The following is a 14,729-nucleotide window of genomic DNA, read 5'->3' on the forward strand; positions in this document are numbered from 1 at the left end:
GTTTCTCCCATTCTTCTCTGCAGATCCTCTCAAGTTCTGTCAGGTTGGATGGGGAGCTTCTCTGCACAGCTATTTTCAGGTCTCTCCAGACATGTTGTATTGGGTTCAAGTCCAGGCTCTGGCTGGGCCACTCAAGGACATTCAGAGACTTATCCCGAAGCAACACCTGCATTGTCTTGGCTGTGTGCTTAGGGTCGTTGTCCTGTTGGAAGGTGAACCTTCACCCCAGTCTGAGGTCCTGAGCGCCCTGGAGCAGGTTTTCATCAAGGATCTCTCTGCACTTTGTTCTGTTCATCTTTCCCTCAATCCTGACTAACCTCCCAGTCCCTGCAGCTGAAAAAAATCCCCACAGCATGATGCTGCCACCACCACACTTCATCGTAGGGATGGTAACAGGTTTCCTCCAGACGTGACGCTTGGCATTCAGGACCAAAGAGTTCAATCATGGTTTCATCAGACCAGAGAATCTTGTTTCTCATGGTCTGAGAGTCCTTTAGGTGCCTTTTGGCAAACTCCTAGCGTGCTGTCTTGTGCCTTTTACTGAGGAGTGGCTTACGTCTGGCCACTCTACCATAAAGGTGGGCCAGCACTAGGAAGAGTCTTGGTGGTTCCAAACTTCTTCCATTTAAGAATGATGGAGGCCACTGTGTTCTTGGGGACCTTCAATGTTGCAGACATTTTTTGTTACCCTTCCCCAGATCTGTGCCGCGACACAATCCTGTCTCTGAGCTCTACGGACAATTTCTTCGACGTCATGGCTTGTTTTTTGCTCTGACACGCACTGTCAACTCTGGGACCTTATATAGACAGTTGTGTGCCTTTCCAAATCATGTCCAATCAATTGAATTTACCACAGGTGGACTCCAATCAAGTTGTAGAAACATCACAAGGATGATCAATGGAAACAGGATGCACCTGAGCTCAATTTAGAGACTCATAGTCTGAATACTTATGTAAATTAGGTATTTCTGTTTTTATTTTTTAATACATGTGAAAACATTTCTTTAAATCTGTTTTCGCCTTGTCATTATGGGGTATTGTGTTGATTGATGAGGATTTTTATTTATTTAATCCATTTCAGGATAAGGCTGTAATGTAACAAAATGTGGAAAAGGTCAAGGGGTCTGAATACTTTCCAAATGCACTGTATATCAAAGGCATATATTTAATTAACATTGTACAATGAATGGATTCACATAAAATGCATAAACATTAAGTTACAATCACTAACAAGCATTACAAAGCATACTTCTAGGCATATAGATCCTAAAGTTAACTTAGAAGACAAAGCATGAACAAAGAGATGCCAACTAGGCCAGAGGCCTAGAAGCCAAGGAAATGATAATTGATCATACAACCTTCCTCCATGGACTGGATACAGGATAAGAGAGAGAACATACAACCTTCCTCCATGGACTGGATACAGGATAAGCAGGAGAACAAAGGCATTTAATTACATTCATAACATCTTTAGGTGTAACCTTCTCAACCCAAAACCAACCACCATTGACCAATCAAATGATACCAAGTTTACAGTAACCTAAACACTCCCAGGCCCAATCTCCACAGGGTGTCACAGCATTTAAAGGCGTGTGTGTGGGGGATGAGACCAACGTAAGTAAGACAGAATTCCTGAGAAGACAATAAAACATAATAATTCAGAGTTCACACTGTACAGATACAAGTTACCACAGAGCTCATACATCCATATAGATAGCATCAGAGTTATCCTCAGTGAACAAGTTTCAGATTGATAACAGACATGGATACTATAGTATTATTCTATCACCCATTCAATAGTCAGTCCTCTGAATACTGTAACAGAGAGATACATATTGGCCCCTCAGATGGGGAAGGGCTGACTAGTCCTTGGGCATTGTCCTTTGTGCTTTCCTTGTGTCCCTGGACCATTTGCCATGCAGCTCCAGGTGACAGAGAGCACATACGTTAGGGCCGAGCCTACAACATTACAGAGTATCTGTATGAATGGGAGGTATTAAGTTCAGGGGAAGGGTGGGAGTTACCACACATACTGAAGTTTTATTTATATTTTTATTTCACCTTTATTTAACTAGGCAAGTCAGTTAAGAAAAAATTCTTATTTACAATGACGGCCTACAGCGGCCAAACCCGGACGACGCTGGGCCAATTGTGCGCTGCCCTATGGGACTCCCAATCACGGCCGGTTGTGATACAGTCTGGAATCGAACCAGGGGGTCTGTAGTGACACCTCAAGCACTGAGATGCAGTACCTTAGACCGCTGCGCCACTCGGGAGCTAATATAGGCTATTTTCTGTGTTATTTCTCACTTAATTTTCATGTGAAAAAAAAACATTTGTCACACAGAAGATAGTGAAAAAATAACAAATGAAAGTAGGTCACTTCTTAAGTAGTTGCAGTGGCCGGTTAGAAACACAGTAATAGTTTAAGGCAAAAAAACAACAACCTTGAGGTAAATGTGAGGGAGGTATAACATGAAATCCAATCAAGGTCACATAGTGGCCATCACTTTATTCTAGGTATCCAAATCTAACACACAAACTAAATGGTTATATGAGCCGCTTATAAGCAGTTAATAGTTCATCATTATAGCATAGCGCATCATTCAGGTTCAACTGAATTCAGTTTCTGCTAACTTGAGATTCTTACTATCCATCATGCTTCCCCTTTATGGAGGCAGGGGTGTTAAAAAAACATGTTCTCTGAGGAGAGTGGTTGACAGGGTTAACTTGAAAGAGGAACATTGGGTTTGTGAGATATTTTTCAAACAGACATTTGATCTCACATATTGAACTAATTTCTTGAGTCTGAAGAATGAAAAAAAATACACATGAAAGTACAATACCGTTCAAAAGTTTGGGGTCACTTAGAAATGTCCTTGTTTTCCATGAAAACATACATGGAATTAGTTTGAATAGGAAATATAGCAAAATGAATAGGAAATGTAGTCATTGACAAGGTTAGAAATAATGATTTTTAATTGAAATAAAAATTGTGTCCTTCAAACTTTGCTTCCGTCAAAGAAACCTCCATTTGCAGCAATTACAGCCTTGCTGTCACGATCGTTGACACATGATGAAGCGGACCAAGGCGCAGCGTTGAATGTGAACATATTATTTATTAGAATGATCACCCAATCAAAACAACAAAACAACGACGTGACAGTCAATGGTCAATACACAACCAAACACGAACAAGAAACCACAAAGAATGAAAGCCTACCGGCTACCTAAGTATGACTCCCAATCAGAGACAACGAGCTACAGCCGTCTCTGATTGGGAGCCACCCTGGCCAACATAGAAATGCAAAACATAGAAACTAACACCCTGGCTCAACATACGAGAGTCCCCCGAGCCAGGGCGTGACAGTACCCCCCCCTAAAGGCGCGGACTCCGACCGCGCCAACCAAACACAACAGGGGAGGGACCGGGTGGGCACTCCGCCTAGGCGGCGGATCCGGCTCCGGACATGACCCCCACTCCTTCTCTAACCCCCCAAAGTACCCCTGGTCCGGTCTGGCCCTGCTGACCAGAGCTGAACTGAACACTGGTGGAGCGGATTGCTCTAGCTCCGGCGTGACGCAGCACCTGACCGGTGCCGGACCCGCCACCGGTGGAACAGGCACGGGCCGTGCCGGACTGACGACGCACACCACTGGCTTGGTGTGGGGAGCAGGAGCGGACCGAGCCGGGCTGACGAAACGCACCACTGACTTGGTGCGGGGAGCTTGGATGGGCCGGACTGGGCTGGCGACGCGCACCACTGACTTGGTGCGGGGAGCTTGGATGGGCCGGACTGGGCTGGCGACGCGCACCACAGACTTGGTGCGGAGAGCAGGAACGGGCCGAGCCGGGCTGACGAAACGCACCACTGACTTGGTGCGGGGAGCAGGAATGGGCCGGACCGGGCTGACGACGCGCACCACTGACTTGGTGCGGGGAGCAGGAATGGGCCGGACCGGGCTGACGACGCGCACCACTGACTTGGCGCGGGGAGCAGGAATGGGCCGGACCGGGCTGACGACGCGCACCACTGACTTGGTGCGGGGAGCAGGAATGGGCCGGACCGGGCTGACGACGCGCACCACTGACTTGGTGCGAGTGGCAGGAACAGGCCGGACCGTACTGGGAACACACACCACTGGCCCTACGTGGGGATCAGGAACAGGCCGGACCGGACTGGCAACACACGCCAGTACCTCTCGCCGTGCCTCTACAACCTCCTTCCCCCTGGTGACCAGTGACTCCCGTAACCTGGCGTCCTCCTCTGCCAATCCGCTGGGCCGCTCTGCCGCGGTCTCCTGCTGGCCCGTCGTCCACGGCGTTAGCCCCCCCCTAAAAATTTTCTGGCCGTCTCCCCTACCCGTGGACCAGGTCTCCATGTCCCTCGCCAGCCTTTCGCCCTTCTGCCACAAGGTCAAGCCCTTCTCCTCCTCACTCGGCTTGACCCAGTCGAGGAGGCGAAGGAGATCTGTTAGGGATCTCCCTGGCGATGGCTCCTGGACACGCTGCTTGGTCACATCTTGGTGGTCTGTTCAGTGTGAGGGGCTATGTCTGGGTGTTTCCATAGGGGCGACCTCGGTGGAGAGTCCAAATCAAATGCCCGCACTGCATATTCCCCCCGAGTATGAGGATTTGACACTGGTGTTTAGTAAGACAAGGGCGGCGCAGCTGCCGCCTCATAGACAGGGGGATTGTGCGATAGATCTCCAGTTAGGAGCAGCACTCCCGCGGAGCCATGTGTATCCCTTGTCTCAAGAGGAGAGGAAGGCGATGGAAACTTACATCGCTGAGTCTCTGAGACAGGGATACATACGGGCCTCCACTTCACCCGCTTCCTCGAGCTTCTTTTTTGTGAAGAAAAAAGATGGAGGTTTGCGCCCGTGTATTGATTACCGCGGTCTCAACCAGATTACGGTGAAGTACAGTTATCCACTTCCTCTGATTGCGACTATGACGGAGTCATTACACGGTGCGCAGTTCTTCACAAAATTGGATCTCAGGAGCGCATATAACTTGGTGCGCATTAGAGAGGGCGATGAATGGAAGACAGCATTTAGCACGACCTCCGGTCATTACGAGTATCTCGTCATGCCATATGGGTTAATGAATGCTCCCTCAGTCTTCCAATCCTTTGTAGATGAGATTTTCCGGGACATGCAGGGGCAGGGAGTAGTCGTGTACATAGACGATATTCTGGTGTACAGTTCTACCCGAGCTGAGCATTTAGCCCTGGTGCGCCGAGTGTTGAGGAGACTGTTGGAGCATGACCTATATGTCAAGGCAGAGAAATGTCTGTTCTTTCAGAAGTCGGTCTCCTTTTTGGGTTATCAGTTGTCTGCGTCAGGGGTGAAGATGGAGGTTGACCGGGTGTCAGCTGTGCGTAATTGGCAAACCCCAACCACTGTGAAAGAGGTGCAACAGTTCTTGGGTTTTGCGAATTATTACCGGAGGTTTATCCGGGGTTTTGGACAGGTGGCAGCTCCCATAACGTCTCTGTTGAAGGTGGGATCTTCTGTCACGATCGTTGACACATGATGAAGCGGACCAAGGCGCAGCGTTGAATGTGAACATATTATTTATTAAAATGATCACCCAATCAAAACAACAAAACAACGACGTGACAGTCAATGGTCAATACACAACCAAACACGAACAAGAAACCACAAAGAATGAAAGCCTACCGGCTACCTAAGTATGACTCCCAATCAGAGACAACGAGCTACAGCCGTCTCTGATTGGGAGCCACCCTGGCCAACATAGAAATGCAAAACATAGAAACTAACACCCTGGCTCAACATACGAGAGTCCCCCGAGCCAGGGCGTGACACTTGCAGACCTTTGGCATTCTAGTTGTCAATTTGTTGAGGTAATCTGAAGACATTTCACCCCATGCTTCCTGAAGCACCTCCCACAAGTTGTATTGGCTTGATGGGCACATCTTACGGTCAAGCTGCTCTCACAACAGCTCAATAGGGTTGAGATCCGGTGACTGTGCTGGCCACTCCATTATAGACAGAATACCAGCTGACTGCTTCTTCCCTAAATAGTTATTGCATAGTTTGGAGCTGTGCTTTGGGTCATTGTCCTGTTGTAGGAGGAAATCGGCTCCAATCAAGCGCAGTCCACAGGGTATGGCATGGCGTTGCAAAATGGAGTGATAGCCTTTCTTCTTCAATATCCCTTTTACCCTGTACAAATCTCCCACTTTACCAACACCAAAGCACCCCCAGACCATCATATTGCCTCCACCATGCTCGACAGATGGCATCAAGCACTCCTCCAGCATCTTTTCATTTGGTCTGCATCTCACAAATGTTCTTCTTTGTGATCCGAAAACCTAAAACTTCGATTTGTCTGTCCATAACACTTTTTTCCAATCTTCCTCTGTCCAGTGTCTGTGTTCTTTTGCCCATCTTAATCTTTTATTTTTATTGGCCAGTCTGAGATATGGCTTTTTCTTTGCAACTCTGCCTAGAAGGTCAGCATCCCGGAGTCGCCTCTTCACTGTTGACGTTGAAACTGGTGTTTTGCACGTAGTATTTAATGAAGCTGCCAGTTGAGGACCTGTGAGGTGTCTGTTTCTCAAACTAGACAGTCTAATGTATTTGTCCTCTTGCTCAGTTGTGCACCGGGGCCTCCCACTCCTCTTTCTATTCTGGTTAGAGACAGTTTGCGCTGTTCTGTGAAGGGAGTAGTACACAGCGTTGTACGAGATCTTAAGTTTTTGGCAATTTCTCGCATGGAATAGCCTTAATTTCTCAGTACAAGAATATAGTTTCAGAAGAAAGTTATTTGTTTCTGGCCATTTTGAGCCTGTAATCGACCCCACAATTGCTGATGCTCCAGATACTCAACTAGTCTCAAGAAGGACAGTTTTGTTGCTTCTTTAATCAGCACAACAGTTTTCAGCTGTGCTAACGTAATTGCAAAATGCTTTTCTAATGATCAATTTGCCTTTTAAAATGATAAACTTGGATTAGCAAACACAACGTGCCATTGGAACACAGGACTGATGGTTGCTGATAATGGGCCTCTGTACGCCTATGTAGATTTTCCATACAAAATCAGCAGTTTCCAGCTACAATAGCCATTTACAACATTAACAATGTCTACACTGTATTTCTGATCAATTTAAAAAAAAATGCTTCTCTTTCGAAAAAGAGGACATTTCTAAGTGACCCAAAACTTTTGAACGGTTGTGTAGGTCACTTCTTAAGTAGTTGCAGTGGCTGGTTAGAAACACAGCCTTGAGGTAAATGTGAGGGAGGTGTAACATGAAATCCAACCAAGGTCACATAGTGGCCATCTCTTTATTCTAGGTGTAAAAATTTAACACACAAACTAAATGGTTATATGAGCCGCTTATAAGCAGTTAATAGTTCATAATCATAGCATAGCGCATCATTCAGGTTCAACTGAATTCAGTTTATGCTAACTTGAGATTCTTACTATCCATCATGCTTCCCCTTTATGGAGGCAGGGGTGTTAAAAAAACATGTTCTCTGAGGAGAGTGGTTGACAGGGTTAACTTGAAAGAGGAACATTGGGATTGTGAGATATTTTTCAAACAGACATTTGATCTCACATACTGAACTAATTTCTTGAGTCTGAAGATGTATAGATAAGTAGGGAGGTGTAACGAAGCCTATAACTAGCCTACGGATGTTGTTGCCCTTCGCTTTGTCTAGGGGTCTTGAGTCTGTAACCTGAATGAATGTATGCATTTATGTGAAAAATATGTGTATGCACCTAGGTCAGGAGCAGGCAACCCTGTTCCTGGAGAGCCGCAGGGTATGCAGGATTTTGCTTTAACTGACCTGAAAGACCAGTTGTGTTGAATTTAGTAAATCACTGAACTGACCACCTGAGCTAATTGATTAGTTCAGTGATTGACTAAATTCAACATACCTGGTCTTCCAGGTCAATTAAAGCAAATTCCTTTATACCCTGCGTTTCTCCAGGAACAGGGTTGACTACCCCTGGCCTAGGTGTTGAATGTAGGGAGACAACAACCTTACCTTGGTCCAGTGCCAGCGCTGTCTCTCTTGACCTCTTATTCGGCCAGTCCAAGCAGATTATTGCTGGTTCAGATTGTGAAGAAATCTAAATATGTACAAGAAGGAAAAATACACAAGGCATGCCCGAACTAAAGACTAAAAAACAAATGAAAAGCCTAATGGCCAATGTTCCCTCAAATGTTTTTCGCCACTGAACAAATGTTAGGTCTGCTGAGCGCAATGTTGAACGTTGTGAAAATTCTGTGCAACTTCTGGTGCATGTTTACTGTGAACACTGAGGCTGTACCTGTTAAAGTTAGCTTTAACAGTGGCCAAGTATGCTACTGTGGCTATTTGTTCATAATGTATGCCTACAAAAGTGGCCTACCATCAAAAACAATGGAGAAAATTTTACCCATAACATTTTAACATGGAAATAACTATTGAAATAGCTCTTCTATGATACAGCCGACAGCAGCAGCCAATGTGTGGCGTTCAATGTAGGCCTACATTCCATTAGACTTTTGAAAACATGCAGGGCTTGACATTAATCTGTTTAGCCACTTGTCCTTCAGACAAGGATGTGACTGAAAATGTTGTATTGTGTTGTTTGATGTTTAATGCAAAATAAAATGCATTATTATTCCCATAACATTATTATTATTACAGCAAATCAGACAAAAGTGTATGCTACCCTCTGCCTATTGGCTACTTTGCTAATTCAAGCCTATCTCAAAATACAACACTGCCCCTTTAAGACATAAAAAAAGCTATTTAGCTGACTCACTTTTCAAAGATGGCTAGAAATATAAACGTTTTGTGCTCTTGTGGGAAGCAATCACTCCCCCATTGCTGACCAGAAATTAGCTATAACTGGGCTAATAACTCACTAATTAGCAAAGAATATGAACAAATGTGCACATGCGGCTACATGCAGTTCTTCACTTTGATCTCAACACAAGCACATCTACTCGTGATCGCTTGTGCCTGCATAGTGTCAAAGTTGCGTCAATTCAAATCTGGTATTAGGAACAAAAGAGGTCAACACGACTTCTAAGATATACTAGTTACTTTAATTAATGCAAAAACCTTCAATGGTAAATATGATGTTTCGTATATACGGGCTCTTTGAAATACCTCGCAGGGCACTTCAGAGAACTAATCCATTGTTCTAGGTTCTTGCTCAAATACTCTGACAGAGAGAGTTTCCCACCTCTCTGCTGGCCAATTAGAGTAGAGACTTGAGCGTGGTTTAGACTTACTCAGCCTATCCGTTGGCGCACAGGCTAGTCCCCCGCCTCTTAGCGCATCCCTGTTTCCAGGCATACGTTCATCATAACAACCTGTCATAGTGAGAAGAGCCAGCTCCCTTAGACACCATTCCTACGTCCAAGGAAGGTTCACAGATCACAAAGAACCAGTATATTCCAGTATCCGGAGACACAAATCCTTATCTCATTTTACCCCCTAAAACAGCTCTTCACATCAATCACAGCTTGCCAGGTGTCACAACCTACATTAGCACAGTCCAGAATGCATTCTTTCTAAGTTAGTCATCCCATCAATTATGAAAATAATAAATCCCCAATAATAGTTTGTTTTGTTTCGGTATGTTGCATTGAAGCGGGCTAATATTGTGTTGATTCGATCACAATTCCCACAGTAGAGGGAAACATTGATTGTGTAAACTAACGGGGCGTAACTCTAGTAAAGTTGAATGAAGTTCCATCTCGTGTGTTTCTGCGCGGGTTGATATTTCTTCTGCGCAGCAGTCTGGAGGGAGCTGCGCGCCCGCACGCAGCTTAAAGAGAACATTGCTCATGGCCACCAAACAAAACCAGCCACCTCACGACTTGCAAGCTGGGACACTCACTAATGATCCCCTTAATTGGCAGCACCTGATGTGGACAAGGTTGCTGCTGCCCCTGGGGGAATGGAGTATGGAAGTGGTAGTGAGCTGTAGTGTGCTGTCTAAACTACCTGACCTATTCCCTAACAAGAGGTCACACCTCTGACTGAGGTCAGAACAACATGATCTCTCACACAACATGCTTCTTGAGCATGTGGATTGATGCTTGTGACAGTTCATATGGTGAACCATAGAAAACTGCCTGCTGGCTCGTCTTCAGTTTGATTTTGCTGACAGTATCAAGCGGTTTCAGTTGTACATTTACTGTATGCATATAATTTGAGACGCTGCCTACCACTAATTTCATCACTTTGTTTTTCTCTATTAGTTTATCTACTAAATGTGTTACCTGCTGGTAAGTGAATCTCCTGATAGTCATGGCAATTACATTTTTCCCATTGAGTGAAGAAAAGTCTATAGAGTATTGTTTTTACAAAAATCGTAGTATGATGCACAAATCAGATACATTCACTGAGTTGTTAAATACGTTTATAAAAAAGATGGTAAATTAACCAAAGCTCTGAATTTTGATGAATGACTTCCCATGTCTTTTTACCTGACAGTCACTTCCCAGATCAGGCTGGTCAATGGTAATGGTCGCTGCTCAGGAAGAGTGGAAATCTATTACAGTGGCCAGTGGGGAACAGTGTGTGATAATGACTGGGATATGAAAGATGCTGCAGTGGTGTGTGGAGAGCTGGGTTGTGGGAGTACTGTAGGTGCCCCACTTGCTGCCCATTTTGGTCAGGGTAGTGAACCAACCTGGCTGGATGATGTGAAATGCTCTGGAAGTGAAGGCTACCTCTCAGAGTGCTCACACGGAGGATTTGGAGTTGAAAACTGTAATCATGGTGAAGATGCTGGTGTTTTCTGCCTCTCAGGTAGGGAGTGGTTTTATCGTGTTGTAGACATCTTGTGACATGAGTGCACAAACAGCTCAGAGAGATAAAAGCAAAAACATGAAAAACAAAGCCTGGGGTCGACACTTACGACAACATTTATTTGAATTACTGCTGCTTGTGATTTTAATGTATGTATGGTCAGTTATGTGCAACGCTTACTTTAGATTAAAATAAAGTGAACAGGACAGAAAGTGGAATGGAGTCCTACTTGTGTCTGTGTCTTGTAACTAATACACACAACTTTTGTACAGGTTTAACCCTGAAGAGACCTACCCTCTCTAAAACGCCTTCCCATTCAGCTTTTTCACCTGGTGAAACGGTTCAGTTCATCTGCTCTGTCTCACAGCGAATTGCCATCACTGCAAACTTTGACTTATATAGGGGAGGATCTCCAATAATGACCCAGGCAGTTGCATCCACTCAGACCACTGAGACTTTCACATTGTCCAGTCTGCAATCTTCACACCAGGGAAGGTACAGTTGTCTACAACAGATAACCCAGAATGGTCAGAAAATGATCAGCTCTTCTTCCAGCAACTCCATGGACATTACTATTGGTGAGTGACTGCGAACACACCTACAGTTGAGGGCACTAAAACATTTTCAAAAAATGTGTTTTGCAGTACAGGTTTTTGTAACAAACTATCACTAGTAGACGCTAGAGCAACTTGTTGCACACGCACTGCAGAAAATCTTCTGCCAAAAACTGTTCAATGCCCACTTCTGTGAGGTTATTACAGTGCCTTCAGAATATATTCACACCCCTTGACTTTTTCCACATTTTGTTGTGTTACAAAGTAGGATTCAAATGGATTTCATTTAAATTTTTTCGTCAATGATCTACACAAAATACTCTGTAATGTCAAAGTGGAAAAAAATGATATCATTTCTTTATGGACACAGTCAATTTTACAATAATTATATTTTGTTTGTTTTTACTCCTGAACTTCCTCTACCCTCAACCTCTCCGATCATTTTCATGATCCATCCGGTTTGCTTCTATATGCCGTATCTTTCTAACTGTGCTCTTTCACAAAAGTTCTCAACCTATAACCTATATACTTATTATGGACACAGTATGCTTTACATTAGTTATCTTGTTGTTATTAGTTGCTGTTAGTTGTTATTAGTCCCATCCTTCAACTCCATTCAACACCTCCCATCTATCTCTTAACACCATCCATATTGGATTTCTATTTGCCATATATTTTTCAACCGTACTGTGATGTTTTACAAAAGTTCTGAACCATTCTATTCTCATTGTTTATACAGATTGTAAATTGAAAATAAACATTTTTGCTAAAAGTATTATTATATTATTGATCGATTGACCATGACTTTTCAGATTATCCAGTAGTGCTATCTGCAGGGTTAGCTCCAGGTAAATATTGCAATCCTTTAGCCATTGGGTTGTAAAGCTACAAATGGACAGTACCAAAACAAATGATCTAATGATTCTGTCTCTTCGCAGCAAAATCTGCAGAGCTGGGAAGATTGTATCCCCCATATAAATAACATTATATTGGTAGCAATAATTTTATATAATAATTTAAATTGAAAAATTCAAAGTTTTGAATCCGGCGTTGTTTTGCGTATTTGTTCATAAACACTATAACATGGAATCGGTATGTCAAAAATCTCCTCCCAACTATTTTGCAATCTATATGGGACGGCTGTCAATCCTTTGGTCCTTAAATGAAACTGGTATACTTCTTTATTCATCACAATTTTCTTTAACCAATTATGTTCTTAAATGCAGGGCCGACAGACAAATTCCTTACTTTTTCCCCCTTCCACTTTCCTCTTCCATTTTGCGGTAATGCTGAAATTATTTGGTTGTAATTTTGGGTAGAGCAGACATTTCCATATGTTTTTGTTAGCTGCATGTGCCACATAACTCCACCAGTCCTACCTATGATATCATTTACGAAGATTATACCTTTTTTAAACATTTTGTCGAAATAAAATGTTTTTTTATCAATTAGTATATTTGAGTTTAACCACAATATTTGTTGCGTTATTTGTTTCTGGAGGATTAAATTGAAATTGCAACCAACTTTCTATGGCTTGTTTTAGAAATAGTGATATTTGGGAGATTATTTCCTTTTCAAATAACTGAAAGTGAGAGGTTGTAATCTGAATAAAGGGAAAAAGGCCATTCTTGAACATTGGGTGAGACAATCTTACTAATTTGCTAGAGAACCAGTTTGGATTTAAGTATAACTTTTGTATGACTGAAGCTTTTAGTAATAGGTCTAATGCTTTAATATTTAATCATTTCTGTCCTCCGAATTCATATTAATTATATAAATAGGCCCGTTTAATTTTGTCTGGCTTGCCGTTCCAAATAAAATGGAATATTTTTTCCTATATAATTTTAAAAACTATTCGCTAGGCGTAGGCAAGACCATAAGCAAATAGGTAAACTGGGATAATACTAAAGAGTTAATCAGGGTGATTTTTCCACAAATTGACAGGTATTTACCTTTCCATGGTAGCAAGATCATGTCTATTTTTGCTAACTTTCTATTAAAATGTATTGGAGTGAGATCATTTATTTCTTTTGGGATATGTATTCCGAGTATCCACATCACCATCAGACCATTTTATTGGTAAACTACATGGTAATGTAAAAATTGTATTTTTTAGTGATCCAATACGTAACATTTATCATAATTTGGTTGTAATCCAGAGAGGTTAGAAAATGTATCTAGATCCTCTATGAGGCTGTGGAGGGATTCAAGTTGTGGATTTAAAAGAAAACATGAATCATCAGCGTACAATGACACCTTTGTTTTTAAGCCCTGGATTTCTAATCCCTTGATATTATTATTGGATCTGATTTTAATAGCTAACATTTCGATGGCCATAATAAATAGATATGCCGATAGTGGACAACCTTGTTTCACTCCTCTTGACAGTTTAAAACCTTCGGAGAAATATACATTATTTACTATTTTACACCTAGGGTTACTATACATGATTTTAACCCATTATATAAGAGATTCTCCAAAATTGAAATACTCCAGGCATTTATATATAAACCCCAGTCGTACTTTATCAAATGCCTTTTCAAAGTCTGCTATGAATAGCAGGCCTGGTTTCCCAGATTTTTCATAGTGTTCTATTGGTTCCAGTAGTTGCCTTATATTATCTCCAATGTATCGTCCATGTAAAAAACCTGTCTGATTAGAATGAATAATGTCCGACAATACCTTTTTAATTCTATGCGCTATACATTTTGCTAGAATTTTGCATCACAACACTGAAGTGTAAGGGGCCTCCAATTCTTTCAATGGACTGGATCTTTATATTTTCCACTTGAATCCTGTTTCAGTAATAATGAAATCAGACCTTCTTCTTGAGTGTCTGATAATCTACCATTTACATAGGAGTGGTTAAAACATGCTAAAAACGGTCCTCTGAGTATATCAAAAGGTTTGGTATACCTCGACTGGTATGCCATCCAACCCTGGAGTATTCCTGGACTTAAAATCTTTAATTGCATCCAGAAGTTCCTCCTCTGTAATTTCACTTTCACATGAGTCTTTCTGTATGGCTGTTAATTTTACATTATCAATAGAAAAAAACATCTCTACAATTAGCTTCAGTTGGAGGAGATGGAGGCGACTGAAACGAAAACATATACTTAAAGTACTTTGTTTCCTCGTTTTTTGGTGACTCCATCATTTGTAACCAGTTTCAGTAAATTATTTTTGGTAGCATTTCTATGTTGAAGGTTTAAAAATATTTTGGTGCATTTTTCCCCATATTCCATCCAGTTTGCTTTATTTTAATAACATATTACACTTGATCTTTCTTGAATAAGTTTCTCAATTTCTTTTTGTTTTTCCTCTAATTTATTCTGAGCCTCTATGTTACAGTTTTTATTGCTATCTATCTGTTCTGTTAGACCT

The sequence above is a fragment of the Coregonus lavaretus genome (genome assembly GCF_964263955.1).
Source record: "Coregonus lavaretus genome assembly, contig: HAP1_SCAFFOLD_1505, whole genome shotgun sequence".
Lineage (NCBI taxonomy): Eukaryota > Metazoa > Chordata > Actinopteri > Salmoniformes > Salmonidae > Coregonus > Coregonus lavaretus.